The sequence below is a fragment of the Bubalus bubalis genome, chromosome 1, assembly GCF_019923935.1.
Source record: "Bubalus bubalis isolate 160015118507 breed Murrah chromosome 1, NDDB_SH_1, whole genome shotgun sequence".
NCBI classification, from domain to species: domain Eukaryota; kingdom Metazoa; phylum Chordata; class Mammalia; order Artiodactyla; family Bovidae; genus Bubalus; species Bubalus bubalis.
Window position 1 is genome coordinate 45425399 of NC_059157.1, and position 25412 is coordinate 45450810.

At 37.1% G+C, this 25412-nt stretch overlaps 1 protein-coding gene and 1 pseudogene across 1 annotated transcript in view; both read right to left on the bottom strand.

Moving 5' to 3' along the window:
* The window catches only part of LOC123465559 (liprin-alpha-1-like), a gene marked incomplete in the record, with an annotated part of 992590 nt that overhangs the window by 589950 nt on the left and 377228 nt on the right, over positions 1–25412 (bottom strand).
* Positions 40–3091, bottom strand: LOC123465602 (annotated as a pseudogene).

Here is a 25412-nt window from a genome sequence, read left to right on the forward strand (position 1 = left end):
ACATTTTTATTATCAAGTCCAAGACAGAGTTTCTGTCCCTCAATGCTATGACACACAACAAGAAATCAGGCAATTCCAGACTCAGGTTATTAGTGCCATTAAATGAATATTCAAATAGTGCTATGAGTCATAGTACAAATAGGTATAACAGAAGACTTTCCAGAGGAAGCAAAGCTTCAGCTTTGCTGAAGTGCAAAAAAGAATTGAATTAATTAAAAAAATAAGTTAGAGAAATACAAAAAGTGCAGCATTTATAGTCACAAAATTCTTATACTTGAGGCCCACTTGAGGTAATTTACATAATCAATGTGGGTAGATCAAACTGTGAATGGAAGTTCCCTGTCCTGAATTGTCTCAGACCTCACTGACACTTCTTAGGCTTTTAGGTGGATATTTCCCTTTTTCTGACAATTAAATGCTACAGCAGTGGTTTTGTCTAACATTTGCTTTTTGTCTAACATCATTTCCCTAGTCTAAAATATAAAATACAGAGCAAGTAATAGGTCATTAGCAAAAAACATAAAGTGAAAAATGTGCATTAAAATGATGCATATAATTTAACCACATTTAAGAATGTACTCCAATATCAAATGGCAAATTTTAACAATGCAGATACCACAATTACTTTTGAATTAACCTAATAAATATGTTTGTATTTCCACCCCCCTCCCCCACATCTCTAGAACTGCATCTAACAAGGTTTTTGAGTTTTGTTAATGAGTCTGTTTTTTGTATGCTTTTAGTTTGGTGGGGGGAGGGTTTGCTCTGTCTGTGGCTTGTAGAATCCTAATTCCCTGAAAAGAGACTGAGCCCAGGCCCTCAATAACATTTGCACAAATCAAAAACATATTTGTTGAAAAAGTATTTACCATAAAAAAGTTTATGAACCACATGAAGAGGAAACAACATACTAATTTTATATTTATAAGGAGTATTGTGCAGGATGAGAAAAATTAAAAGATATATATGGATTGATATGGAGATATTTTTAAGATTGCATACTAAAAGTAAGTGCTATGTACATAAAAAAGAACAAACATACATATGGCATATACATTTGCATTTACATAGATTATTCTCAGATGAAAATGAAGAAACAAATTTGGGCCAGTCTCTGAGTATGAGGCCTAGAAAATGCTGAAGGAAAATAGGAAATTTATTCAACACTGCATCCCATATAGTTTGGATTTCATTTACGCTCTTATTATTATCTATTTTACTACATTTTCTTATAAATAGTAAAAATATTAAAGTAAAAATGTTTATTTTATGTATAATACAACTGAAATATAGTAAAGAAGGAAATCTATATAGAATTAAATATTTTAAATAGCATAAATAAAAAAGTTCACTTAAATGACAATAATCTAAATAAAAGATTATTAAATTTAGAAATTTAAATTCCAGTCCATTCTAAAGGAGATCAGCCCTGGGTGTTCTTTGAAAGGAATGATGCTAAAGCTGAAACTCCAGTACTTTGGCCACCTCATGCGACGAGTTGACTCATTGGAAAAGTTTCTGATGCTGGGAGGGATTGGGGGCAGGAGGAAAAGGGGACGAGAGAGGATGAGATGGCTGGATGGCATCACCGACTCGATGGATGTGAGTTTGAGTGAACTTCCGGAGTTGGTGATGGACAGGGAGGCCTGGCATGCTGTGATTCACGGGGTCACAAAAAGTCAGACACGACCGAGCGACTGAACTGAACTGAAATAAAAATTGCACTGTCTTAAAAAGTATAAAAGATATAGATACATGAACTGATTAAAATTCAGTATAAATATATAGCATTTTCCTCATAAATCATTTATTTCATATTAATGCCTTGCTGTATAAGCATTACAGTTTTCTAGGTATATTGACAGGCAAGAATTATGGAACTTACATTGTAGCATGGAACAAATTGTTATGAATAGCACAGTTGTATGATTATATTATTTAATGATATTTATCATAATTTTCTAGAAGAAAGAGAAATCAGAGTCAAATTTAAAATAGTTTCTGCATTCAAAGGAAATGGAACCTGATGTCAAATAACTCTCTTCATGATGGATGATGCATTAATGATGCATTAATTAATATGAGATACAATGTTTCTTCTCCAGAGCATCTTCATAGCATAAGTCAACTCAGAATTTCTTAGACTGTAAATTAATGGGTTCAGCACGGGTATTATGATTGTATAAAACACACTCAATAGTGTATCAGTGGGGAATGTTTTAGCAGGTCTTGATGCTGCTGCTGCTGCTAAGTCACTTCGGTCATGTCCGACTCTGTGTGACCCCAGAGATGGCAGCCCACCAGGCTCCCCCGTCCCTGGGATTCTCCAGGCAAGAACACCGGAGTGGGTTGCCATTTCCTTCTCCAATGCATGAAAGTGAAAAGTGAAAGTGAAGTCGCTTAGTCATGTCCAACTCTTAACGACCCCATGGACTGTAGCCCACCAGGCTCCTCCATCCATGGGATTTTCCAGGCAAGAGTACTGGAATAGGGTGCCATTGCCTAGCAGGTCTTACATACATGAAAATACAGGAAAGAAAGAAACAGACAACCACAGTGATGTGGGAACCACATGTCTGGAGGGATTTCTGCCTCCCTTTCTGACTCAGGTTCTTCAGATAGAGCAGGATGACTCCATAGGAGACGAGTAAGAGCAAAAACCCAAGAGTGCAGATCAGTCCTCCATTGAATCCAACTAAAAGGTCACTGACATAGGTGTCAGTGCAGACGAGTTTCAATAATGGGTACATGTCACGCATATAGTGATCAATGATATTGGGACCACAGAATGGGGGCCCATAAACAGTACAAAGTTGAATTACTGAGTGTAGACAACCTCCAACCCAGGACACCAGCAGCAGCACAACACATAGCTTTTGCCTCATGATCACCAAATAATGCAAGAGCTTGCAGATGGCCACATAGCAGTCATAGGCCATCACCAGTAGAAGGAAGACCCCTGATCCAGCAAAAATGTGCTGTGCAGACAGCTGAGTCATGCAAGATTTAAAAGATATGTTCCCCCCACTCCCACAAAGAACAAGTCTGAAATCAATCTGGGGGTAGTAGAAGAAGAATAAGTGACATCCATAAACGCTAAGCTAGCAAGAAAAAAGTACATTGGTGAGTTCAGAGTCTTACTGACAGTTACAGTAATGATAATGAGAAAGTTTCCCAGTACAGTCAAAATGTAAAAGAACAGGAACATGACAAAAAGTACTTTTTGCTCCTTTGGATTCTTTTTGAGGCCTGAGAGGACAAATTAAGATAAATTGTTCCTTGGTTCCATCTAGTTCTTACAAGAGCTGAATTCACATATAAGAACCAGTTTACCTATGAAACAAGGGAGTAAAGAATTAAATGTTTAAATTTTTATTTATCCATTCATTAGAAGAATGTGAATGGAGTATCTTTTGGGTCCAATGTGCCATGGATATTTTAATTACCAGCTTGAATAAGCCATAGAACACTACCCTCAATGCTATGACACATAATGAGGAATCAGGCAATTCCAGCCATTAACTGAATATTCACAAAGTGCTAACAGTCACATCACAGGTGTATATCAAACTGGAAGCAGAGAAGACTTCCCAAAGGAAGCAATGCTTCAGCTGTTGTTGCTGTTGTTTTTAATGAGAGAATAAAAAAATTTAAAAAAAAGGGGAAGAGAATTCCATGAAAAGAAGCACCATTTATAAAGTCACAAATGTGTAATACCTCTGACTCTCTTAAGGTAATTTACATAATCAATGTGAGTTGACTAAACTATGAGTAGAAGATCACTGTCTTGAATTGTCTCAGACCTCATTGATACATCTTAGGTCTTTAGGTGGATATTTACCTTTTCCTGACCAATAAATGCTGCAGCAGTCTAATTTTGTGTCTCCAGCCCCTCTTTCTCCCTCAATTTTCAAATTTATATATGCAACATCTCTAGTTTTTGACATCCAGTTGATTGACAATTTAGTATTTATAAAATTAGCTTTTAACTTTTCCATAAAAACAGAAGCAGTTCCTATACAAAATTTAAAGAAGCATTCTTTATTTATCTCATTAAATACTATCATTTTCTATGCTATTGTCCTGACAAAAAAATTACAGTCCTCTGCACTTGATACTCTCATAAAACTTTGTTAAATCCTGTTGACTCTACTTTCAAAATATATCATTAATTTTTCATTCCCTTCTTAATTTCTTCCTGTTCTACTGCAGTACCCTCCTACAAAGTTTTTTTGTGTGTTTATTCTCTAAAAATTGGTTCTCCTAAAGCAGCTCAAATTTTTTATTTTGATGACATCACTCTATTGCTCAAAACTGCTACAGTATATTCCAATCATGCACTCCACTCATAGTCTAATGTATCATATTTAATATTTACAATAACAGGAAATGTGATTGTCATTTTATAATTGAGGAATTTAACACTCAGAACATATCATTCATTTTCCCAAAATCACACATTTCTAAGTGATATATCTAGAACTGAATTTAAGTTTGTTTGACTTCAAAGTAATTTAACTTCTTACAAAAAGAAAGTTATACAACTGTGAGCCTTGTTCTCATTATTTTCTTTTAGTCTTACCTTGTGGAGGTTTGTTCAGAATCTAAGGATGATTTGAAGTTACTCATAAACACTTGAAATTATTTTTCATCCAGTTTGATGACAGAGGCCAAATTCTGCCTTATTGCTTCAGTTTATTTCATCTGTCAGTCTGTCCTTTTTCTCCACTGAGTCTTCTGATTATTCAGAAGTTCATTTTTATATAAAATATAGATTATTTGAAAAGAGTTCCATGGCACACAGGGAAAAAAATAGTTTATCATATCAGGAAATATATCAAAATGACCAGCAAATCCGCCATATTCACAGAAACATAGATAGATATCAACTAGCCATTTCCTAGGGAAGTTTTTCACAACTTACTCCCTACTAACATCAAAATGAAAAATAGAATTTGAATGTTTAGCTCTTCTCACACTCACATTAACATGGACAGACTAATTGATTTCAGATTTTGAAAGATTTTGCTGTAATTTTTTTGTCATGCTTTAAATGTAAGAAATGACCTCCTGAAAAATGTATTACAGTCACTGAGTGGATAGCATCTTCTCCCTGTTAAGGGTGAGATTATGGGACATTTCATCCCTTCCAGTTGAATTTATCATGGAGTCTTCAAATTGTAATGCATCTAAGACTGATTCTTGCTTTAATTAATACACTGGAATTTTCCACAAAGTTTTAAAATAACATCTACAGGTAAAGATATTATTAGACCAAATTTCGTTTTAAACATCATAATGATGCAACATAATTATGGAAAAATAACTTTAGAATCTTTATGGTACTACAGCCAATCAAGAATAAAGTCAACCCAATGTTTTTGTCCCAGTGAACTTATTTGTTATATATTTCCCGCACCTGTTGTAGGAAGATTTTCCATTCTTTTAATTACTACTCAATATTCTCAGCTTGGCAATAAGTAGTTCATGATCTGAGTAACAGTCAGCTTCCAGTCTTGATTTTGTTGACTGTATAGAGCAAAAAAAAAATCTTAAATTTTAAATTTAAATTAAATTTTAATTTTAATTAAAAAAATTCTTAAATAGAAGAAAGTATACCTGTGGCAGATTCATGTTCATATATGGCAAAACCAATACAATATTGTAAAGTTAAAAAATTAAATTAAATTAAATTAAAAAAGAAAGTAGAGAAAACCACAGGATCATTCAGGTATGATCTAAATCAAATCCCTTATGATTGTATAGTGGAAGTGACAAATAGATTCAAAGGATTAGATCTGATAGACAGAATGCCTGAAGAATTATGGACAGAGGTTCATGACATTGTACAGGAGGCAGTGACCAAGATCATCCCCCAAAAAAAGAAATGCAAAAAAAGGAAAAATGGTTGCCTAAGGAGACCTTACAAATGATTGAGAAAATAAAAGAAGCTAAAGGCAAAGGAGAAAAGGAAAGATATACCTATATGAATGCGGAGTTCCAAAGGATAGCAAGGAGAGATAACAAAGCCTTCCTCAGTAATGAATGCAAAGAAATAGAGGAAAATAATACAATGGGAAAGAGTAGAGATCTCTTCAAGGAAATTAGAGACACCAAGGGAATATTTCATGCAAAGATGGTCACAATAAAGGACAGAAATGTTATAGACCTAACAGAGTCAAAAGATACTGGGAAGAGGTGGCAAGAATACACAGAAGAACTATACATAAATGATCTTCATGACCCAGATAATCATGATGGTGTGATCACTCACCTAGAGCCAGACATCCTGGAATGCGAAGTCAAATGGGCCTTAGGAAGCAGCACTTATGGACAAAGCTAGTGAGGTGATGGAATTCCAGTTGAGCTATTTCAAATCCAAAAAGATGACTCTGTTAAAGTGCTGCACTCATATGCCAGCGATTTGGACAACTCAGCAGTTGCCACAGGACTGGAAAATGTCCATTTTCATTCCAACCCCAAAGAAAGGCAATGCCAAAGAATATTCAAACTACCGCTCAATCACATTCATCTCACAATCTAGCAAAGCCATGCTCAAAATTCTCCAGGCCAGGCTTCCACAGTATGTGAACTGAAAACTTTCAGATGTTCAAACTGGATTTAGGAAAGACAGAGGAACAAGAGGTCAAATTGCCAACATGTGTTGAATCCTCGAAAAAGCAAGAGAGTTCCAGAAAAAAACATCTACTTCTGCTTTATTGACTATGCCAAAGCCTTTGACTGTGTGGATCACAACAAACTGTGGAAAATTCTTAACAGATGGGAATACCAGACTACCATATGGGTCTCCTGAGAAATCTGTATGCACGTCAAGAAGCAACAGTTGAAATTAGACATGGAACAATGGACTGGGTTAAATTGCAAAAGGAGTTAGTCAAGGTTATCTATTTTCACCGTTTATTTAACTTAAATGCAGAGTACAACATATGAAATGCTGGGCTGGATGAAGAACAGGTTGGAATTAAGATTTCTGGGAGAAATATCAATAACCTCAGATATGCAGACGACACCAACCTTATGGCAGAAAGCAAAGAACGAAAGAGCTTCTTGATGATAATGAAAGAGAAAAGGGAAACGCTGGCTATAGCTCAACATTCAAAATACAAAGGTCGTGGCATTTGGTCCCATCACTTCGTGGCAAATATATTGGGAAAGAATGGAAACAGTGACAGACCTTATTTTATTGGGCTCCAAAATCACTGCAAATGGTGGCTTCAGCCATGAAATCAAAAGACACTTGCTTCTTGGGAGAAAAACTATGACAAACTGAGACAGCATATTAAAAAGGAAAGACATTACTTTGCCAACAAAGGTCCATCTAGTCAAAGCTATGGTTTTTCAAATAGTCATGTATGGATGTGAGAGTTGGACTATAAAGAAAGCTGAGTGCAGAAGAATTGATGCTTTTGAACTTTGTTGTTGGAGAAGACTCTTGAGAGTCCCTTGGACTGCACAGAGATCCAACCAGTTCAGTTCAGTTCAGTTCAGTTCAGTCGCTCAGTTGTGTCCGACTCTGCGACCCCATGAATTGCAGCATGCCAGGCCTCCCTGTCCATCACCAACTCCCGGAGTTCACTCAGACTCACGTCCATCGAGTCAGTGATGCCATCCAGGTATCTCATCCTCTGTCATCCCATTCTACTCCTGCCCCTAATCCCTCCCAACATCAGAGTGTTTTCCAATGACTAAACTCTTCACATGAGGTGGCCAAAGTACTGGAGTTTCAGCTTCAGCATCATTCCTTCTGAAGAAATCCCAGAGCTAATCTCCTTCAGAAGGACTGGTTGGATCTCCTTGCAGTCCAAGGGACTCTCAAGAATCTTCTCCAACACCACAGTTAAAAAACATCAATTCTTCGGTGCTCAGCTTTATTCACAGTCCAACTCTCACATCCATAAGTGGCCGCAGGAAAAGCCATAGCCTTGACTAGACAGACCTTTGTTGGCAAAGTAATGGCTCTGCTTTTGAATATGTTATCTAGGTTGACCATAACTTTCCTTCCAAGGAGTAAGCGTCTTTTAATGTCATGGCTGCAGTCACCATCTGCAGTGATTTTGGAGCCCCCCCCCCCCAAAAAAAAAGTCTGACACTGATTCCACTGTTTCCCCATATATTTCCCATGAAGTGGTGGGACCGGATGCCATGATCTTCGTTATCCGAATGTTGAGCTTTAAGCCAACTTTTTCACTCTCCACTTTCACTTTCATCAAGAGGCTTTTGTAGTTCCTCTTCACTTTCTGCCGTAAGGGTGGTGTCATCTGCATATCTGAGGTTATTGATACTTCTCCCAGCAATCTTGATTCCAGCTTGTGCTTCTTCCAGTTCAGCATTTCTCATGATGTACTCTGCATATAAGTTAAATAAGCAGGGTGACAATATACAGCCTTGACATACTCCTTTTCCTGTTGAGAAAGAGTCTGTTGTTCCATGTCCAGTTCTAACTGTTGCTTCCTGACCTGCATACACATTTCTCAAGAGGCAGGTCAGGTGGTCTGGTATTCCCATCTCTTTCAGAATTTTCCACAGTTTATTGTGATCCAAACAGTCAAAGGCTTTGGCATATCCGCTAAAGCAGAAATAGAGGTTTTTCTGGAACTCTCTTGCTTTCTCCATGATCCAGGGGATGTTGGCAAATTGACCTTTAGTTCCTCTGCCTTTTCTAAAACCAGCTTGAACATCAGGAAGTTCATGGTTCACATATTGCTGAAGCCTGGCTTAGAGAATTTTGAGCATTACTTTACTAGTATGTGAGATGAATGCAATTGTGCGGTAGTTTGAGCATTCTTTAGCATTGCCTTTCTTTGGGATTGGAATGAAAACTGATCTTTTCCAGCCCTGTGGCCACTGCTGAGTTTTCCAAATTTGCTGGCATATTGAGTGCAGCACTTTCACAGCATCATCTTTCAGGATTTGAAAGAGCTCAACTGGAATTCCATCACCTCCACTAGCTTTGTTCGTAGTGATGCTTTCTAAGGCCCATTTGACTTCACATTCCAGTATGTCTGGCTCTAGGTCAGTGATCACACCATCATGATTATCTGCATCTTGAAGATCTTTTTTGTACAGTTCTGTGTATTCTTGCCACCTCTTCTTAATATCTTCTGCTTCTGTTAGGTCCATACCATTTTTGTCCTTTGTCGAGCCCATCTTTGCATGAAATGTCCCCTTGGTATCTCTAATTTTATTGAAGAGATCTCTAGGCTTTCCCATTCTGTTGTTTTCCTCTATTTATTTGCATTGATCACTGAGGAAGGCTTTCTTATCTCTTCTTGCTGTTCTTTGGAACTCTGCATTCAGATCTTTCCTTTTCTCCTTTGCTTTTTGCTTCGTTTCTTTTCACAGCTATTTGTAAGGCCTCCCCAGACAGCCATTTCACTTTTTTGCATTTCTTTTCCATGGAGATGGTCTTGATCCTGTCTCCTGTACAATGTCACGAACCTCATTCCATAGTTCATCATGCACTCTATCTATCAGATCTAGGCCCTTAAATCTATTTCTCACTTCCACTGTATAATCATAAGGGATTTGATTTAGGTCATACCTGAATGGTCTAGTGGTTTTCCCTACTTTCTTCAATTTAAGTCTGAATTTGGGATTAAGGAGTTCATTATCTGAGCCACAGTCAGCTCCTGGTCTTGTTTTTGTTGACTCTATAGAGCTTCTCCATCTTTGGCTGCAAAGAATATAATCAATCTGATTTCAGTGTTGACCATCTGGTGATGTCCATGTGTAGAGTCTTCTCTTGTGTTGTTGGAAGAGGATGTTTGCTATGACCAGTGCATTTTCTTGACAAAACTCTATTAGTCTTTGCCTTGCTTCATTCCGTATTTCAAGGCCAAATTTGCCTGTTACTCCAGGTGTTTCTTGACTTCCTACTTTTACATTCCAGTTCCCAGATCCAATCAGTCCATCCTAAAGGAAATGAGTCCTGAATATTCATTGAAAGGACTGATGCTGAAGCTTCAATACTTTGGCCACCTTATTAAGAACTGACTCATTTGAAATGACCCTGATGCTGGGAAATATTGAAGGCGGGAGGAGAAGGGGACAACAGAGGATGAGATGGTTGAATTGCATCACTGACTTGATGGATATGAATTTGAGTGAGCTTCGGGTGATGGGCAGGGAAGACTGGATTGCCACAGTCCATGGGGTGGCAATGAGTTGGACATGACTGAATGACTGAACTGAGCTGAACTTATTCTCAGCTTAAAATTTTGTTAGACATATAAAATTATATCAGAAAAACAACTAAATGTGTTAGCATTTTAGAGATAATAGGTAATTATTTTTTCAATTATTAATTTTTAAAAGGTTAGGACACCTGTGTTATGCCAGAAATTGTACATTAAATGAGGGATCAGCAATTCCTAAAATTGGATGGAAAATCATGCAAATTTTTTCTCCTGCATGGATGTTGTTTATTTATGATTCAGACAATAAATAAAGAGACAGTTTAATAAATTAATTTTATTCTTTTCACTTCTTATAAGTTAAGAAATAAGGTAGTGTGATAGAAAATAAGAGGGAAAATTCTACTATAGATAATGTAACCAGAGATGATTTTTCCTAAAAGGAGATGTTTAAGATGAGATTGAAAGAATAGAAAATGAATACCCTTGGAAGCACTGTTACAGAAATGATACCAATGAACAAAGCACAACAGATTCAGAGACTCAGAGAACAAACTTATGGTTGCCAGCAGAGAACAATGTGGGAGAGATAGTTAGGAAGACTGAGATCTATGTGTTTAAACCACTTCATTTAAAGTGGATAACCAACAAGGTCCCACTCTACAGCACGGGAAGCTCTGTTCAGTGTTATCTGGCAGGCTGAATGGGAAAAGAGTTTGGGGAGAATGAATACATGTATCCATGCCTGGGTCCCTTTGCTGTCCACCTGAAACTATCACAACATTGTTAATGACTGTGCCTTCATTTTCAGTCACATCTAGTTCTTTGAGAACCATGGACTAGCCCACCAGGCTCCTCTGTCCACTGCATGATCCACGCAAGAATACTAGAGTGGGTTGCCATGTCCTCAGTGAATCTTCTCAACCCAGGAATTGAACCCTTTTCTCCTGAGTCTCCTGCATTGCAGGTAGATTCTTTACTACTAAGCCACTGGTGACACTGATTAGTTGGCTATACTCCAATATAAAATAAAACCTTTTTAAATAAAGAAGCACTATTACAGAAAGTAAAACTAAATTTAAAAAGTGAGATAATTAATAAAATTATCTCACTTTCAGAATTGACAGGAGTTATACTTAGAAAACTCTAAATTTTTCACAAGAATTTTTATGGTAATACTATGTTAAAAAAGGCTTCTGAGAGTGTGCCCTCTTCGTCCATATTTTAATAGGGAAGTTTTCAATCTTTCAAAGTGTATGGCAAAAACAACTACAATACTGTAAAGTAATTAGTGCCAATTAAAATAAATAAATTTAAAAAATTAAAAAACAAAGTTGAGGATGTTGTTACCTGTAATCTGTAAATATATGGACTTTATTTTGTCAATATATTGACATAATATGTATATTATATAATATATAATATAACAATATATAATATATTATAATATATATAATAATATTGACATAATGTATCTTTATTATATCTTCCTTCTATCTCCAAGTTGTTGAGATTTTTATGAAATGGAGTTGAATTTCTATACCATAATGAACAACCCAGGAGAAATAAAGGAAATAATTCCACTTACAAGCACATCATAAAGAATAAAATAGTTAAGAAAAAAAAACATAAGCAAAGGGACAAAAATCTTGTAAACTGAAAATTACAAAATGTTACTCAGAGATATTATAGAACACACACATATATGGAAAGACTTTTATGAACTGGGTTATTTAATAGTATTAAAATGTTAATATGACCATAAGTGACCTCCAGATTCAGTGCTGCTGCTGCTAAGTCGCTTCAGTCGTGTCTGACTCTGTGCGACCCCATAGACAGCAGCCCACCAGGCTCCGCCATCCCTGGGATTCTCCAGGCAAGAATACTGGAGTGAGTTGCCATTTCCTTCTCCAATGCATGAAAGTGAAAACTGAAAGTGAAATCACTCAGTCGTGTCGGACTCTTCATGACCCCATGGACTGCAGCCTAACAGGCTCCTCTGTCCATGGGATTTTCCAGGCAAGAGTACTGGAGTGGGGTGCCATTGCCTGCAGTACTTATCAAAATACAAAAAAAAAAAAAAAAAGTTTTTGGCAGAAATATAAAAATTCATATGGAATCTCAAGGACTCCAAATTTTTGCGAAGACAACCTGGAAAGGGAGAAAGTGGTTGGCCTAATAATTCCTGATTCTACATCATTACACAAAACAATGGCAGTCACAGAACCAGTTTTGGAATAAGGACCGACAACAAATTAACGGAATTAAGAGAGTCTAGAAATAAAGCTTTTATATGTGTTTAGATAATTTTCAACAAGGGTTCCAACAGCATTTAATGGGGAAAAGACATCACACTGAGTGAAAAAAGCCAAAGCAATCTTGAGAAAGAAGAATGGAACTGGAGGAATCAACCTGCCTAACTTCAGGCTGTACTACAAAGCCACAGTCATCAAGACAGTATGGTACTGGTACAAAGACAGAAATATAGATCAATGGAACAACATAGAAAGCCATGAGATAAACCCATGCACCCATGGACACCTTATCTTTGACAAAGGAGGCAAAAATATACAATGGAGAAAAGACAATATCTTTAAAAAGTGGTGCTGGGAAAACTGGTCAACCACTTGTAAAAGAATGAAACTAGAACACTTTCTAACACCATACACAAAAATAAACTCAAAATGGATTAAAGATCTAAATTAAAGATCAGAAACTATAAAACTACTAGAGGAGAACATAGGAAAACACTCTAAGACATATATCATAGCAGGATCCTCTATGACCCACCTCCCAGAATATTGGAAATAAAAGCAAAAATAAATAAATGGGACCTAATTAAAATTAAAAGCTTTTGCACAATAAAAGAAACTATAAGCAAGGTGAAAAGACAGCCTTCAGAATGGGAGAAAATATTAGCAAATGAGGCAACTGACAAAAAACTAGTCTCAAAAAATACAAGCAACTTCTGCAGCTCAATTCCAGAAAAAAAAACGAGCCAATCAAAAAATGGGCCAAAGAACTAAATAGACATTTCTCCAAAGAAGATATACAGATGGCTAACAAACACATGAAAAGATGCTCAACATCACTCATTATCAGAGAAATGCAATTCAAAACCACAATGAGGTACCATTTCATGCCAGTCAGAATGGCTGTGATCCAAAATCTACAAGCAATGAATGCTGGAACTGTTGGTGGGAATGCAAACTAGTACAGACACTATGGAGAACAGTGTGGAGATTCCTTAAAAAATTTGAAATAGAACTGCCTTCAGTTCAGTTCATTTCAGTCGCTCAGTCGTGTCCGACTCTTTGAGACCCCATGAATCGCAGCACGCCAGGCCTCCCTGTCCATCACCAACTCCCGGAGTTCATTCAGACTCACGTCCATTGAGTCAGTGATGCCATCCAGCCATCTCATCCTCTGTCGTCCCATTCTACTCCTGCCCCCAATCCCTCCAAGCATCAGAGTCTTTTCCAATGAGTCAACTCTTCACATGAGGTGGCCAAAGTACTGGAGTTTCAACTTCAGCATCATTCCCTCCAAAGAAATCCCAGGCTGATCTCCTTCAGATGGACTGGTTGGATCTCCTTGCAGTCCAAGGGACTCTCAAGAGTCTTCTCCAACAACACAGTTCAAAAGTATCAGTTCTTTGGCACTCAGCTTTCTTCACAGTCCAATTCTCACATCCATTCATGACCACAGGAAAAACCATAGCCTTGACTAGATGGACCTTTGTTGGCAAAGTAATGTCTCTGCTTTTCAATATGCTATCTAGGTTGGCCATAACTTTCCTTCCAAGGAGTAAGTGTCTTTTAATTTCATGGCTGCCGTCACCATCTGCAGTGATTTTGGAGCCCCAAAAAATAAAGTCTGACACTGTTTCCACTGTTTCCCCATCTGTTTCCTATGAAGTGATGCGACCAGAAGCCATGATTTTCGTTTTCTGAATGTTGAGCTTTAAGCCAACTTTTTCACTCTCCACTTTCACTTTCATCAAGAGGCTTTTTAGTTCCTCTTCACTTTCTGCCATAAGGGTGGTGTCATCTGCATATCTGAGGTTATTGATATTTCCCCTGGCAATCTTATTTCCAGCTTGTGCTTCTTCCAGTCCAGTGTTTCTCATAATGTACTCTGCATATAAGTTAAATAAGCAGGGTGACAATATAAAGCCTTGACGTACTCCTTTTCCTATTGGGAACCAGTCTGTTGTTCCATGTCCAGTTCTAACTGTTGCTTCCTGATCTGCATACACATTTATCAAGAGGCAGGTCAGGTGGTCTGGTATTCCCAACCAGTAATGCTGAAGAAGCTGAAGTTGAACGGTTCTATGAAGACCTACAAGACCTTTTATAACTAACACCCAAAAAAGATGTCCTTTTCATTATAGGGGACTGGAATGCAAAAGTAGGAAGTCAAGAAACACCTGGAGTAACAGGCAAATTTGGCCTTGGAATACAGAAAGAAGCAGGGCAAATACTAATAGAGTTTTGCCAAGAAAATATACTGGTCACAGCAAACACCCTCTTACAACAATGCAAGAGAAGATTCTACACATGGACATCACCAGATGGTCAACACTGAAATCAGATTGATTATATTCTTTGCAGCCAAAGATGGAGAAGCTCTATAGAGTCAACAAAAACAAGACCAGGAGCTGACTGTGGCTCAGATCATGAACTCCTTAATCCCAAATTCAGACTTAAATTGAAGAAAGTAGGGAAAACCACTAGACCATTCAGGTATGACCTAAATCAAATCCCTTATGATTATACAGTGGAAGTGAGAAATAGATTTAAGGGCCTAGATCTGATAGATAGAGTGCATGATGAACTATGGAATGAGGTTCGTGACATTGTACAGGAGACAGGATCAAGACCATCTCCATGGAAAAGAAATGCAAAAAAGTGAAATGGCTGTCTGGGGAGGCCTTACAAATAGCTGTGAAAAGAAACGAAGCAAAAAGCAAAGGAGAAAAGGAAAGATCTGAATGCAGAGTTCCAAAGAATAGCACGAAGAGATAAGAAAGCCTTCCTCAGTGATCAATACAAATAAATAGAGGAAAACAACAGAATGGGAAAGCCTAGAGATCTCTTCAATAAGATTAGAGATACCAAGGGGACATTTCATGCAAAGATGGGCTCGATAAAGGACAAAAATGGTATGGACCTAACAGAAGCAGAAACTATGAAGAAGAGGTGGCAAGAATACACAGAAGAACTGTACAAAAAAAGATCTTCATGACCCAGATAATCACAATGGTGTGATCACTGACCTAGAGCCAGACATACTGGAATGTGAAGTCAAGTGGCCCTTAGAAAGCATCACTACGAACAAAGCTGGTGGAGGTGATGGAATTCCAGTTGAGCTCTTTCAAATCCTGAAAGATGATGCTGTGTAAGTGCTTCACTCAAATGCCAGCAAATTTGGAAAACTCAGCAGTGGCCACAGGACTGGAAAAGGGCAGTTTTCATTCCAATCCCAATGAAAGGCAATGCTAAAGAATGCTCAAACTATGGCACAATTGCATTCATCTCACATACTAGTAAAGTAATGCTCAAAATTCTCCAAGCCAGGCTTCAACAATACATGAACCATGAACTTCCTGATGTTCAAGCTGGTTTTAGAAAAGGCAGAGGAACCAGAGATCAAATTGCCAATATCTGCTGGATTGTGGAAAAAGGAAGAGTTCCAGAAAAACCTCTATTTCTGCTTTAGTGGATATGCCAAAGCCTTTGACTGTTTGGATCACAATAAACTGTAGAACTGCCTTATGACCCAGCAATCCCACTGCTGGCCATACACACCGAGAAAGTCAGAATTGAAAGAGACACATGTACCCCAATGTTCATCACAGCACTGTTTATAATAGCCAGGACATGGAAGCAACCTAGGTGTCCATCAGCAGATGAATGGATAAGAAAGCTGTGGTACATATACACATGGAGTATTATTCCGCTATTAAAAAGAATACATTTGAATCAGTTCTAATGAGGTGGATGAAACTGGAGCCGATTATACAGAATGAAGTAAGCCAGAAAGAAAAACATCAATACAGTATACTAACGTATATATATGGAATTTAGAAAGATGGTAATGATAACCCTGTATGCGAGACAGCAAAAGAGACTCAGGTGAATAGAACAGTCTTTTGGACTCTGTGGGAAAGTGAGAGGGTGGGATGATTTGGGAGAATGGCATTGAATCATGTATAATATCATATAAGAAATGAATCACCAGTCCAGGTTCAATGCAGGATACAGTATGCTTGGGGCTGGTGCACTGGGATGACCCAGAGGGACGGTATGGGGAGGGATGTGGCAGGGGGGTTCAGGATTGGGAACACATGTACACCCGTGGCGGATTCATGTTCACGTATGGCAAAACCAATACAATATTGTAAAGTAATTAACCTCCAATTAAAATAAATAAATTTATTTTTTTAAAAAAAGAAAAGAGAATTGTAAAAACTCGAAGGAAAAAAAAACAGCAATTCTAATTCCCTTACCATTTTTGACCCTGTAATTAAGGAGAATGCCCAAGGCATTTAGTAATAAGAAATAACCATTACTTGTAATGTCAAATCGTGCATATTTCTCAGGTCCCTACTGACTCTACAATTCTATTGGAAGCAGAGATGTAAAGATGACACAAATTTATTTAAATGGATTCAGCATTCTCCAATGCCTTGGAAAACCAAGTCAAAATAAAAGAAAATGCTGTGTTAAATTTGAAAGCCAAAGTCTTAGGTACTAAGGGGAATCTTTTGATCTTCAGAACCTAGTCTATGGCTAATAGAACAAGAGACACAAATATTTCTGTTACCTAGTAAGCTTTTCTTAGTCTTTTCTTAATATTAGGAAACATGTTCTCTATGAATTTTAGTGTTTAGAGAGGATACTGAGAACATCAAAGAAACAATCTTTCTATCTAAGGCTTTATCCTCCCTGGAATTAATTACCTCTGTTTTGTAATATTTTGCCAGGAGCAGATATTCAGGAGAATTTATCCCTGAGCAACACATTATCACCTTATTGGTTCTTTCCCTGCACTATAACAGCCTGCATTCTTGGTCTGGAAAATTATGTGATAAAGCTGAGGTGAGGCATGAGGACTCTAAATGATAGAACCATGGGGTTTCATCCAGGTGGAATATCCCTAAGAAAGTTTACTCACTGACTGACATCACCAGAGGAGGCTGAGACACATATAGTTTCATGATTGTTATATCTTGAGTAACTGACTATTTAATCATTATAAAATGTCTTTCCTGGTCTATAGCAACAATTTATGGCCTAAAGTTTATTTTGTCCTATATTTGCATTGTCTGTTCTTTCACCTCTCTTTTTGTTAGTGTTTCCATAATATATATTTCTTGACATTTTCACTTTCCACTGTGTCTTTGAATTATGAACCTTGTAGATAAAATATATATGAATCATGTTTTTTGTCCATTCTGCCAATCTCTGCCTATTAATTGGAGTGCTAAACCAATTCTACTTTATATAATTATTGGTAAGATAGGATTTACATCTTACATCCACTCCTGCTAGTCCTTTCCCCTTTCCACTCCTTCATCCTTTCCCCTGTGCAGGTCTATAAAGTTATGGAAACCTTTTATTCAGGGCTCCCTCAACAATGAGATGACTCGCATATCTGTGCTAAACCACCTGACTCTTGACTGTGCAATGTTTCATGAGGGAAAATGGAACAGGGGGAAGTTGATATTACTCTACTTTTAACCTGTCACTTATACTATGTCAGCAAATGATTAAGGCTCCTGCTTTCATTTGTGACTTATTAATTTATTCATTCCTCTGTCATCTGACAACTCAGCTCTCTCTTCCTCTCAGCTGAGCCCTTGAGTCTGTATATAAAATTATGATATCTGTGAATAACAATGGTCTTATATTTTATTTTCCCATCTTGATACCTTTCATTTTATTTTCCTATTGTGTTGTATTGAATAAGCTTCCCAGATTGTGCTAGAGAACCCACCTTCCAATGCAGGAGACATGAGACGCAGGTTCGATCCCTGGGTCAAGAAGATCACCTGGAGGAAAGCATGGGCAAGCCACTCCAGTATTCCTGCCTGGAGAATCCCATGGACAGAGGAGCCTTGTGGGCTACAGTCCATAGGGCTGCAAAGAGTAGGACACAACTGAAGCAAATTAGCACAATATATTGGATAAGACCTCCAATACTATAGTAAGTATAATATTTAATATATCCAATATTATATTAAATTTCTGAGACTTTTCAGAAAATCATGCCCCAAAAATCCATTGATTCTATCCTTTGACTCCTGGTCAAGCCATTAAATTAAAATCATTCATAATTATTCTTCTCCTTCATATATCACTTATAGAACAGAAAAGAACAGATTGACATCTGTCGAACTGCTAATGCCTTGTATCATCAAATGAGGTGTGGGCATTTTTAAAAGAAGTATTTCAGTTAACCAAATATTTCACCACAAATTTGTTCATAAGGATGCAAGAGTTTGATAACCGATTTATATCCTCTGACCACTAAAATTTAAACTTATGAAAGGTATCAATATATTGATTATATAACAATTCATTGATTGTTAGCTAACTCTAGTTCCTCCTCTAACAAATCAGCTTTCATCTAATGAATATCATGGGGAGATTTTAATTCAATTCCCTAATATGTTTGATCATCAATATCAGTATTATCACAGATTTCATTGAAATCAAATTAATCCTACCAGTTATACCTGTATTAGTCCCCAAAAAGGTACATTATGATTTATTTATTGGCTCCCTTTTTAGCAACAATTATTTCTTTCTCTTATTTGAATTGATTCTCACTCAGATCCCCCCATTTGATATAATCCATGGTTCCCCTTACCTTCCAGTTATCTAAGGTCCATTTTGAAGACTCTATTATGAATCCATTGGATACTTTGTAAGAATCAGTACAGTCCATCTGATACCACTACCATTATAATCCACTTCTCATTCCACAAGGAACACCACTCTTCATTCTACTCATTGAGTGGATTTACATATTCCTCTTCAGTGAATTAGTTTCTATGCTGGCTTTTCACTCTTGTGCCACCATTTGTAAATAATACTGATCTTAGGCATCCTCCAATAACTGATCATAGTGAGGGACTCCTTCAGCCATGAGGTTTTGATAGACTTCAGGAGGATCTAGTATAGGGCTTGAAGGTAAAGCAGCCATTGTCATACATGCAATGATTACCACATTCACATATTCTTAAATTTGATTTCCTATTTTATAAAATAACTCTTCTGTTCATTTCCCTACATACTAGAATGATTATCTGACATAATTCAGGGTATTTTAGATCTCAATAATGTATGTCCTCTAGTAATAAAAAAGCAGTTTCAGGTAAAGTTCAATTACAAGCTAGAAAATCATCTTTCAGTGTGTTCTTTTTAAGTGTTTCAGGTAAATTCTCAGTCCAAAATCACACTGATTAACAATAAGTGGCAATTCTGGCATCCCCTTGCAAAAAAGCATGATTCAGAAAAGAAAAAAAAGTGTTTTTATAACTCTTTTTAGGAACAGAGAAGCATCACTCAGAAGTGCACCCACATGTGGAGAAAAGGGAATGCTTCTACACAGTTGGTGGCAACGTATATTGGTACAGTCACTATGGAAAATAGGATGGAGGGTCCTCAAAAAAAAAAAAAACTAGAGTTGCCATATGACCCAACAATTTCACTTCTGAGCATACACACAGACAAAATTAATTTGAAAAGATACAGGCATTCCTACATTCATAGCAACACTATTTACAATAGCCAATACAAGGAAACAGCCTAAATGTCCATGAACAGAAGAATGGATAAAGAAAGATGTGGTACATATAAATAGTGGAATATTATTCAACCATCAAAAAGAATGAAACAGCGCATTTGCAGCAACATGGATGGACTAGAGATTATAATACTGAGCAAAGTCAGAAAGAGAAACACAAATACCATATGATATCACTTATATGTGAAATCTAAACTATGACACCAAAAAAATGCATGAGTATATGTATATGTATAATTGCTTCGCTCTGCTATACACCTGAAACTAACACAACATTGTAAATCAATGATACACCAATAAAAATTTTAATAAATAAATAAAATATGACACAAATGAACATATCTACAAAACAGACTCACAGACATAGAGAACAGAGTTGTAGTTGCTAAGGAAGAGGTTGGGTAGGGGAGGGAAGGAATGGAATGGGAGTTTAGGATTAGCAGAGGCAAGCTATTATATACAGGATGGATAAACAAGGTCATACTATTTAGCACCAGGAACTATATTCAACATCTTGTGACAAATCATAATGGAAAAGAATATATATTCTGAGTCACTTTGCTGTACAGAAGAAATTAACACAATATTATAAATCAACTATATTTCAATCAATTTTTTAAAGTAATATACATAGTTTTTTTTTTCTTTCTTAGCTAGAATTGTGTCACATGCATATCTCTAAGTTTATCACTAGAAAGGAGAAAAACATAGTCATACTTACTTAAACTAATTCAGAATCACACTATGGCCTGGAGATGGACCACAGTTTCCCCCGAACACATGGCCACCTGGCACCAGAACAAAGGTAGCTTTGGTTGAAAGAAAGAAGATGAGAAATAGCTACTCTGTGGACAACTGTCTGCCATACCTAATAAGCCTCTACTGATTACTCCTTCTCAGTCCTGTATCTACAACTTTATCGCTCCTTCCCTGCCCCCTCCCATTTCTCTTCCCCTCCTCCTTCCGCTATCTCTTCCTCTCTCCCAATTTCTCACCCTCCCTCATCTCCTCCCTTTTTAAGCTCTTCCCATTGGTATTTAGACACGACCAACTTTTTCCCGTTTTGAAAAACAATCATCTTCAATCCCATATCCCAAGACAGTACCTAAGTACCTAATTTGATTCCAATCAACCTATGAGGTACTGTTATTATCTCTCTTTATAAGATAGAGGAAACTGAGGCACAGAGAAGTTGAATAACTAACCCAAGATTACACAGCTTAGCCAGGATTCAATAAATGATGATCAACACTATTATAGTAGTGGAAAAATGCAAACTTCTCAGGAAATATTTTTATGCATAAAGCACTAATGGGTAATTTTATATGTTATTTTTTAGTGTTTGTCCCAATAACCCCTATTTATTTTAGCTGTATTTAAGCTGTTTAACAGGTTCTGGTAAGTTCAATGACAAGCATAAAATCTATAGTAAATAGAACTGATCATCAATACCCAGGTTCATGTCTTTGGTATATTATTTCTCTAGGACTCCACCATGTTCCATTCATATAGAGAATATCCCTGGTCCTAGGTCTGAACATCTGCTCAGACTTCCATTCTACTCTGAAAACATCAGGAAATTTATAGAATGAAAACTCCCAAGAAAGTGCTTAGGAAGATATTCCAGATGGGGGCCAAATGTGGAAAGGGAGATGAGAAATATTCTCTTTTCTCAATGGTCCTTTCTGGTCAGTGCTACACAGGGGGTCTGTGTGAAGAATATGTATTCCTTGCCACTGGTGAAATAATGCACAGTTGGTCTGAATCAGCACCTCTTCCTCTACCAATCCCAGTGCAAAAAACACATCACAGAATCAGTGCCCACTGCCCTACAATAACATAATTGTTAGAGGTCAAGCTTAGAAATTAGACCAGCTTGTATTTCTATCCAAGGTCTACTTATTGTTACCTTTTTGATCTCAAAAGATGCTCACAGTAAACATCAATTTTCATTTACATAAAGTAGGATTAATATATCCCACATGGAGTATGTGAGAATTAGACAAAATACCACACTTAGCAGAGTAATGTAAATACAGAGTGCTCATTATCTATTAGTTCTCATTGCATCCACATTTCCTGTATCTCCTACAATCTTTCTAGGACTCAACTACACTGTCAGATTTTTTAGTGAAAGAAAGCTGAACATCCATAGATTTCTGAACTATAGTGACTTATGAATCAGTATTCAATACTTTAAAACTTAACCTTCCTTCTCTCTTAATTTCTGTATTTGCCCAGATTTTACCAACCATAAGAATAAAGAAGCCATGTACGTGAGTTGAGACAATTCTTTCCAGAAACTTGAATCAGTCAAGCCATGTGCTCTGGTTTCCTATACAGAAAGTGATGAAAGACAACAGTGAGCTTTTGCTTTATGCCAAGCACAGTTGTAAGCACTTTACATGTGCTCACTCATAGAAACCCCACAATATCCCGTAACAGCTACTCCTATCACCCTCTTTTTACAAGTGTTAGAACTCAGGTATAAAGAAAGACTCTGAGGAACTTGCCCAAGATCACATAGTTAGAAAACAGAAGAGGCAGCAAAACTCTTACAGTTATTCATGATTCACTATTCTGTGACTAAAAGCAGTTTCTCTAGCCTGGCAGTTGCTCAGTCGTGTCTGACTCTTTGCAATCCCAAAGACTGTAGCCCCTTAGGCTCCTCTGTCCATGGAATTCTCCAAGAGAGAATACTGGATTGGGTTGCTATTCCCTTCTCCAGGGCACCTTCTCAACCCAAGGACTGAACCCAGATCCTCTGCATTGCAGGTGAATTCTTTACTGTCTGAGACACTCTAGCCTATATGCCTTTATCTACAGGGCATTAGAAGTAGAATAGCAGTTCTTCAGAGACAGATTTTTCGACATCTTCTCTTCCTCAATCCCCCCTATAACTCTGTGAGACATGTATGAATCAGGCTGTTTTATAAACACTAGGGAGCTCATGCATCCATTATCCCATGACTAGGACCTTCTGTGCCTTGGGTCCCAGAGTCCAAGATCATTTTCTAAACACAGTCATAGAGGGGCTGCAAGCCCAGCCCAGATGCCCCTCCCTCATCTCCTTGATCACAGGTGCCATGGCCACAAGAGAGAATGGATAAACTGGTTTGGCTGCCATCTTAGTTGAAGCTGCTAGTTCTCATCCTCTGGGAGTTGAGAGATCAGAGACTCTCTAACTCCTTGCACTTGAGTAATACGTATTTAAATATTTCCCTGTAACGACACTGGAAAGTGTTGATAAAGATGAACCCCGGAAGACCATCCCTGGATCACAGAAAGTGTGTGGTTTTGAGTCTCCAACACGTTTGGATCCAGACTTCCAGGAACAAAAGAAGATATCTGTAGGCTGAGCAAAAGTTTAGTAAGAAAAAGATTTGAAAGAGCTAACTTCAGGGAATTGCTGAAGTTAGTTAGTTCAAATCAACTTTTATTTGTTGCTGATTTTATGGTGCTTGCAATTCCTAACTTTTCTACTTTAACAGTTTGCTATTTCCAGGGCTTTAAGTCAGAATAGATCTCAGACCAAGTGGCTCTTGTTAACATACTTTGGGTACAAGAAAAACTGACAAATGTATAATAAGATAACATAAATGATAATTTCCTCCAATGGTTAGGTTTTTTCCCATCACTTTCTTTTAAAGCCTAAGGCTTTGAAAGGCCTCTAACTAAAGAAATTTGTTGTCTGAGCTGAGATGTGTGTGCCTTACTCACATGATTGCTTGCTTGCTAAGTCGCTTCAGTCATGTCCGACTCTGTGCGACCCCATAGATGGCAGCCCACCAGGCTCCCCCATCTCTGGGATTCTCCAGGCAAGAACGCTGGAGTGGGTTGCCATTTCCTTCTCCAATGCATGAAAGTGAAAAGTGAAAGTGAAGTCGCTCAGTCGTGTCCGACTCTTCATGACCCCATGGACTGCAGCCTACCAGGCTCCTCCGTCCCTGGGATTGTCCAGGCAAGAGTATACCATGCTGAGGCACAAAAAGGAAAACAATCCTTATTATCTCTTAAAGTGGTTAGAAAGGACCCTGGAGTTAACACCTACAGGAAGCAGGGTTATGTTCACCATTAACATGTAGATGCAAAGGTTCACATGTGACAATGGCTCATACTCACATGATGGTATGAGCCAATAAAGCAAGCCTAAAACCCAGTCCATGATCTCAGCATTATTTACGAATTCTCTTTCAGCAATCGTTTTCAAATAATTATGTAAAGAAAAGGAAATTTACACTTAAGATAAAAAATGAATAAACCTTTAAAGCAGCAGTTATTGATAGGTCAACGATCACTACCTCCAAGCCAATTATGCTCTACAAGTAATGCCTTGTTATGAAATGAGCATGTTACTTATTTCTCAAATGCATCCAGAGAGGTAAGCACAACTTGCGATTTCTTTATCATGTTTTCTCAAGGTGATACTTTGTTGTTGCTGTTCAGTCCCTATGTCCAACTCCTTGAGACCCCATGGACTGCAGCACGCCAGTCTTCTCTGTCCTTCATCATCTCCCAGAGATTGCCCAAATTCATGTCCATTGAATCAGTGATGACAACCATCCATACTAGGGTATTCAAATTACAGGTGAGTTAGGCTTAAACATCCATTTCTACTGTCACAGATTTGTATGAATAATGACCAACATATTGAGAAAAGGAATCACACAGAATATTATCTCTTTTATTAAATTATTTTTTTATTAAAAAGGTAATATATTCTCTTTGTAGAAAATTCAGATCAGAAAACTTTTAAAAGAACACAAAATTTATCTTAAAATCATAATCCAAATAAGCATTACTAGTCTTTAGAGCATTTCTTTCAGGTGATTTTCTATGTTTATATGTCATTTTGGACCATTTAGATCATAATTAAAAAGCTGTTTAATATCTTGTGTTTTCCACTCAATATAATGTTGGAAGAATTTTTCACACCATTAATTTTTCTTGTAAATAACCTCAATGTTCACCTGATGTTTCATAACCATAATTTGCTTAATTCTTCCTTTTTATGTACATATTTGGATTGTTTTCACTTTGTCATACAAAATATGAAATATAGCCTGTATGCACAATTTTTGCCCATAATCTTTATAAAGAATAGATTCCCAAGCATAAGGAGTACTGGATCAAGGGGCATGATCAGTTATAAAGTTCTTATTATACAAAGTCAAAATTTTTTCCATAATATTTTATATCAGTAAAGTACTGAGTAATATAACTGTCATAAATCTTTGCTCATTTTCCAGTTTAAAATATTTCACTGTTTTTAAATTATATTTCCTTGATGACTTATGAAATAGGGATTTTTTTAGGCGTCTAATGTTTTTTCTAAGAATTTTCTTTTTATTAAAGAGTTTTGCTAATTTTTATAATTGTGTAGATAGGACTTTTTTGTAAAAACTACTTCTGTGATAATAGTTATCTACCATACTTGCTGCA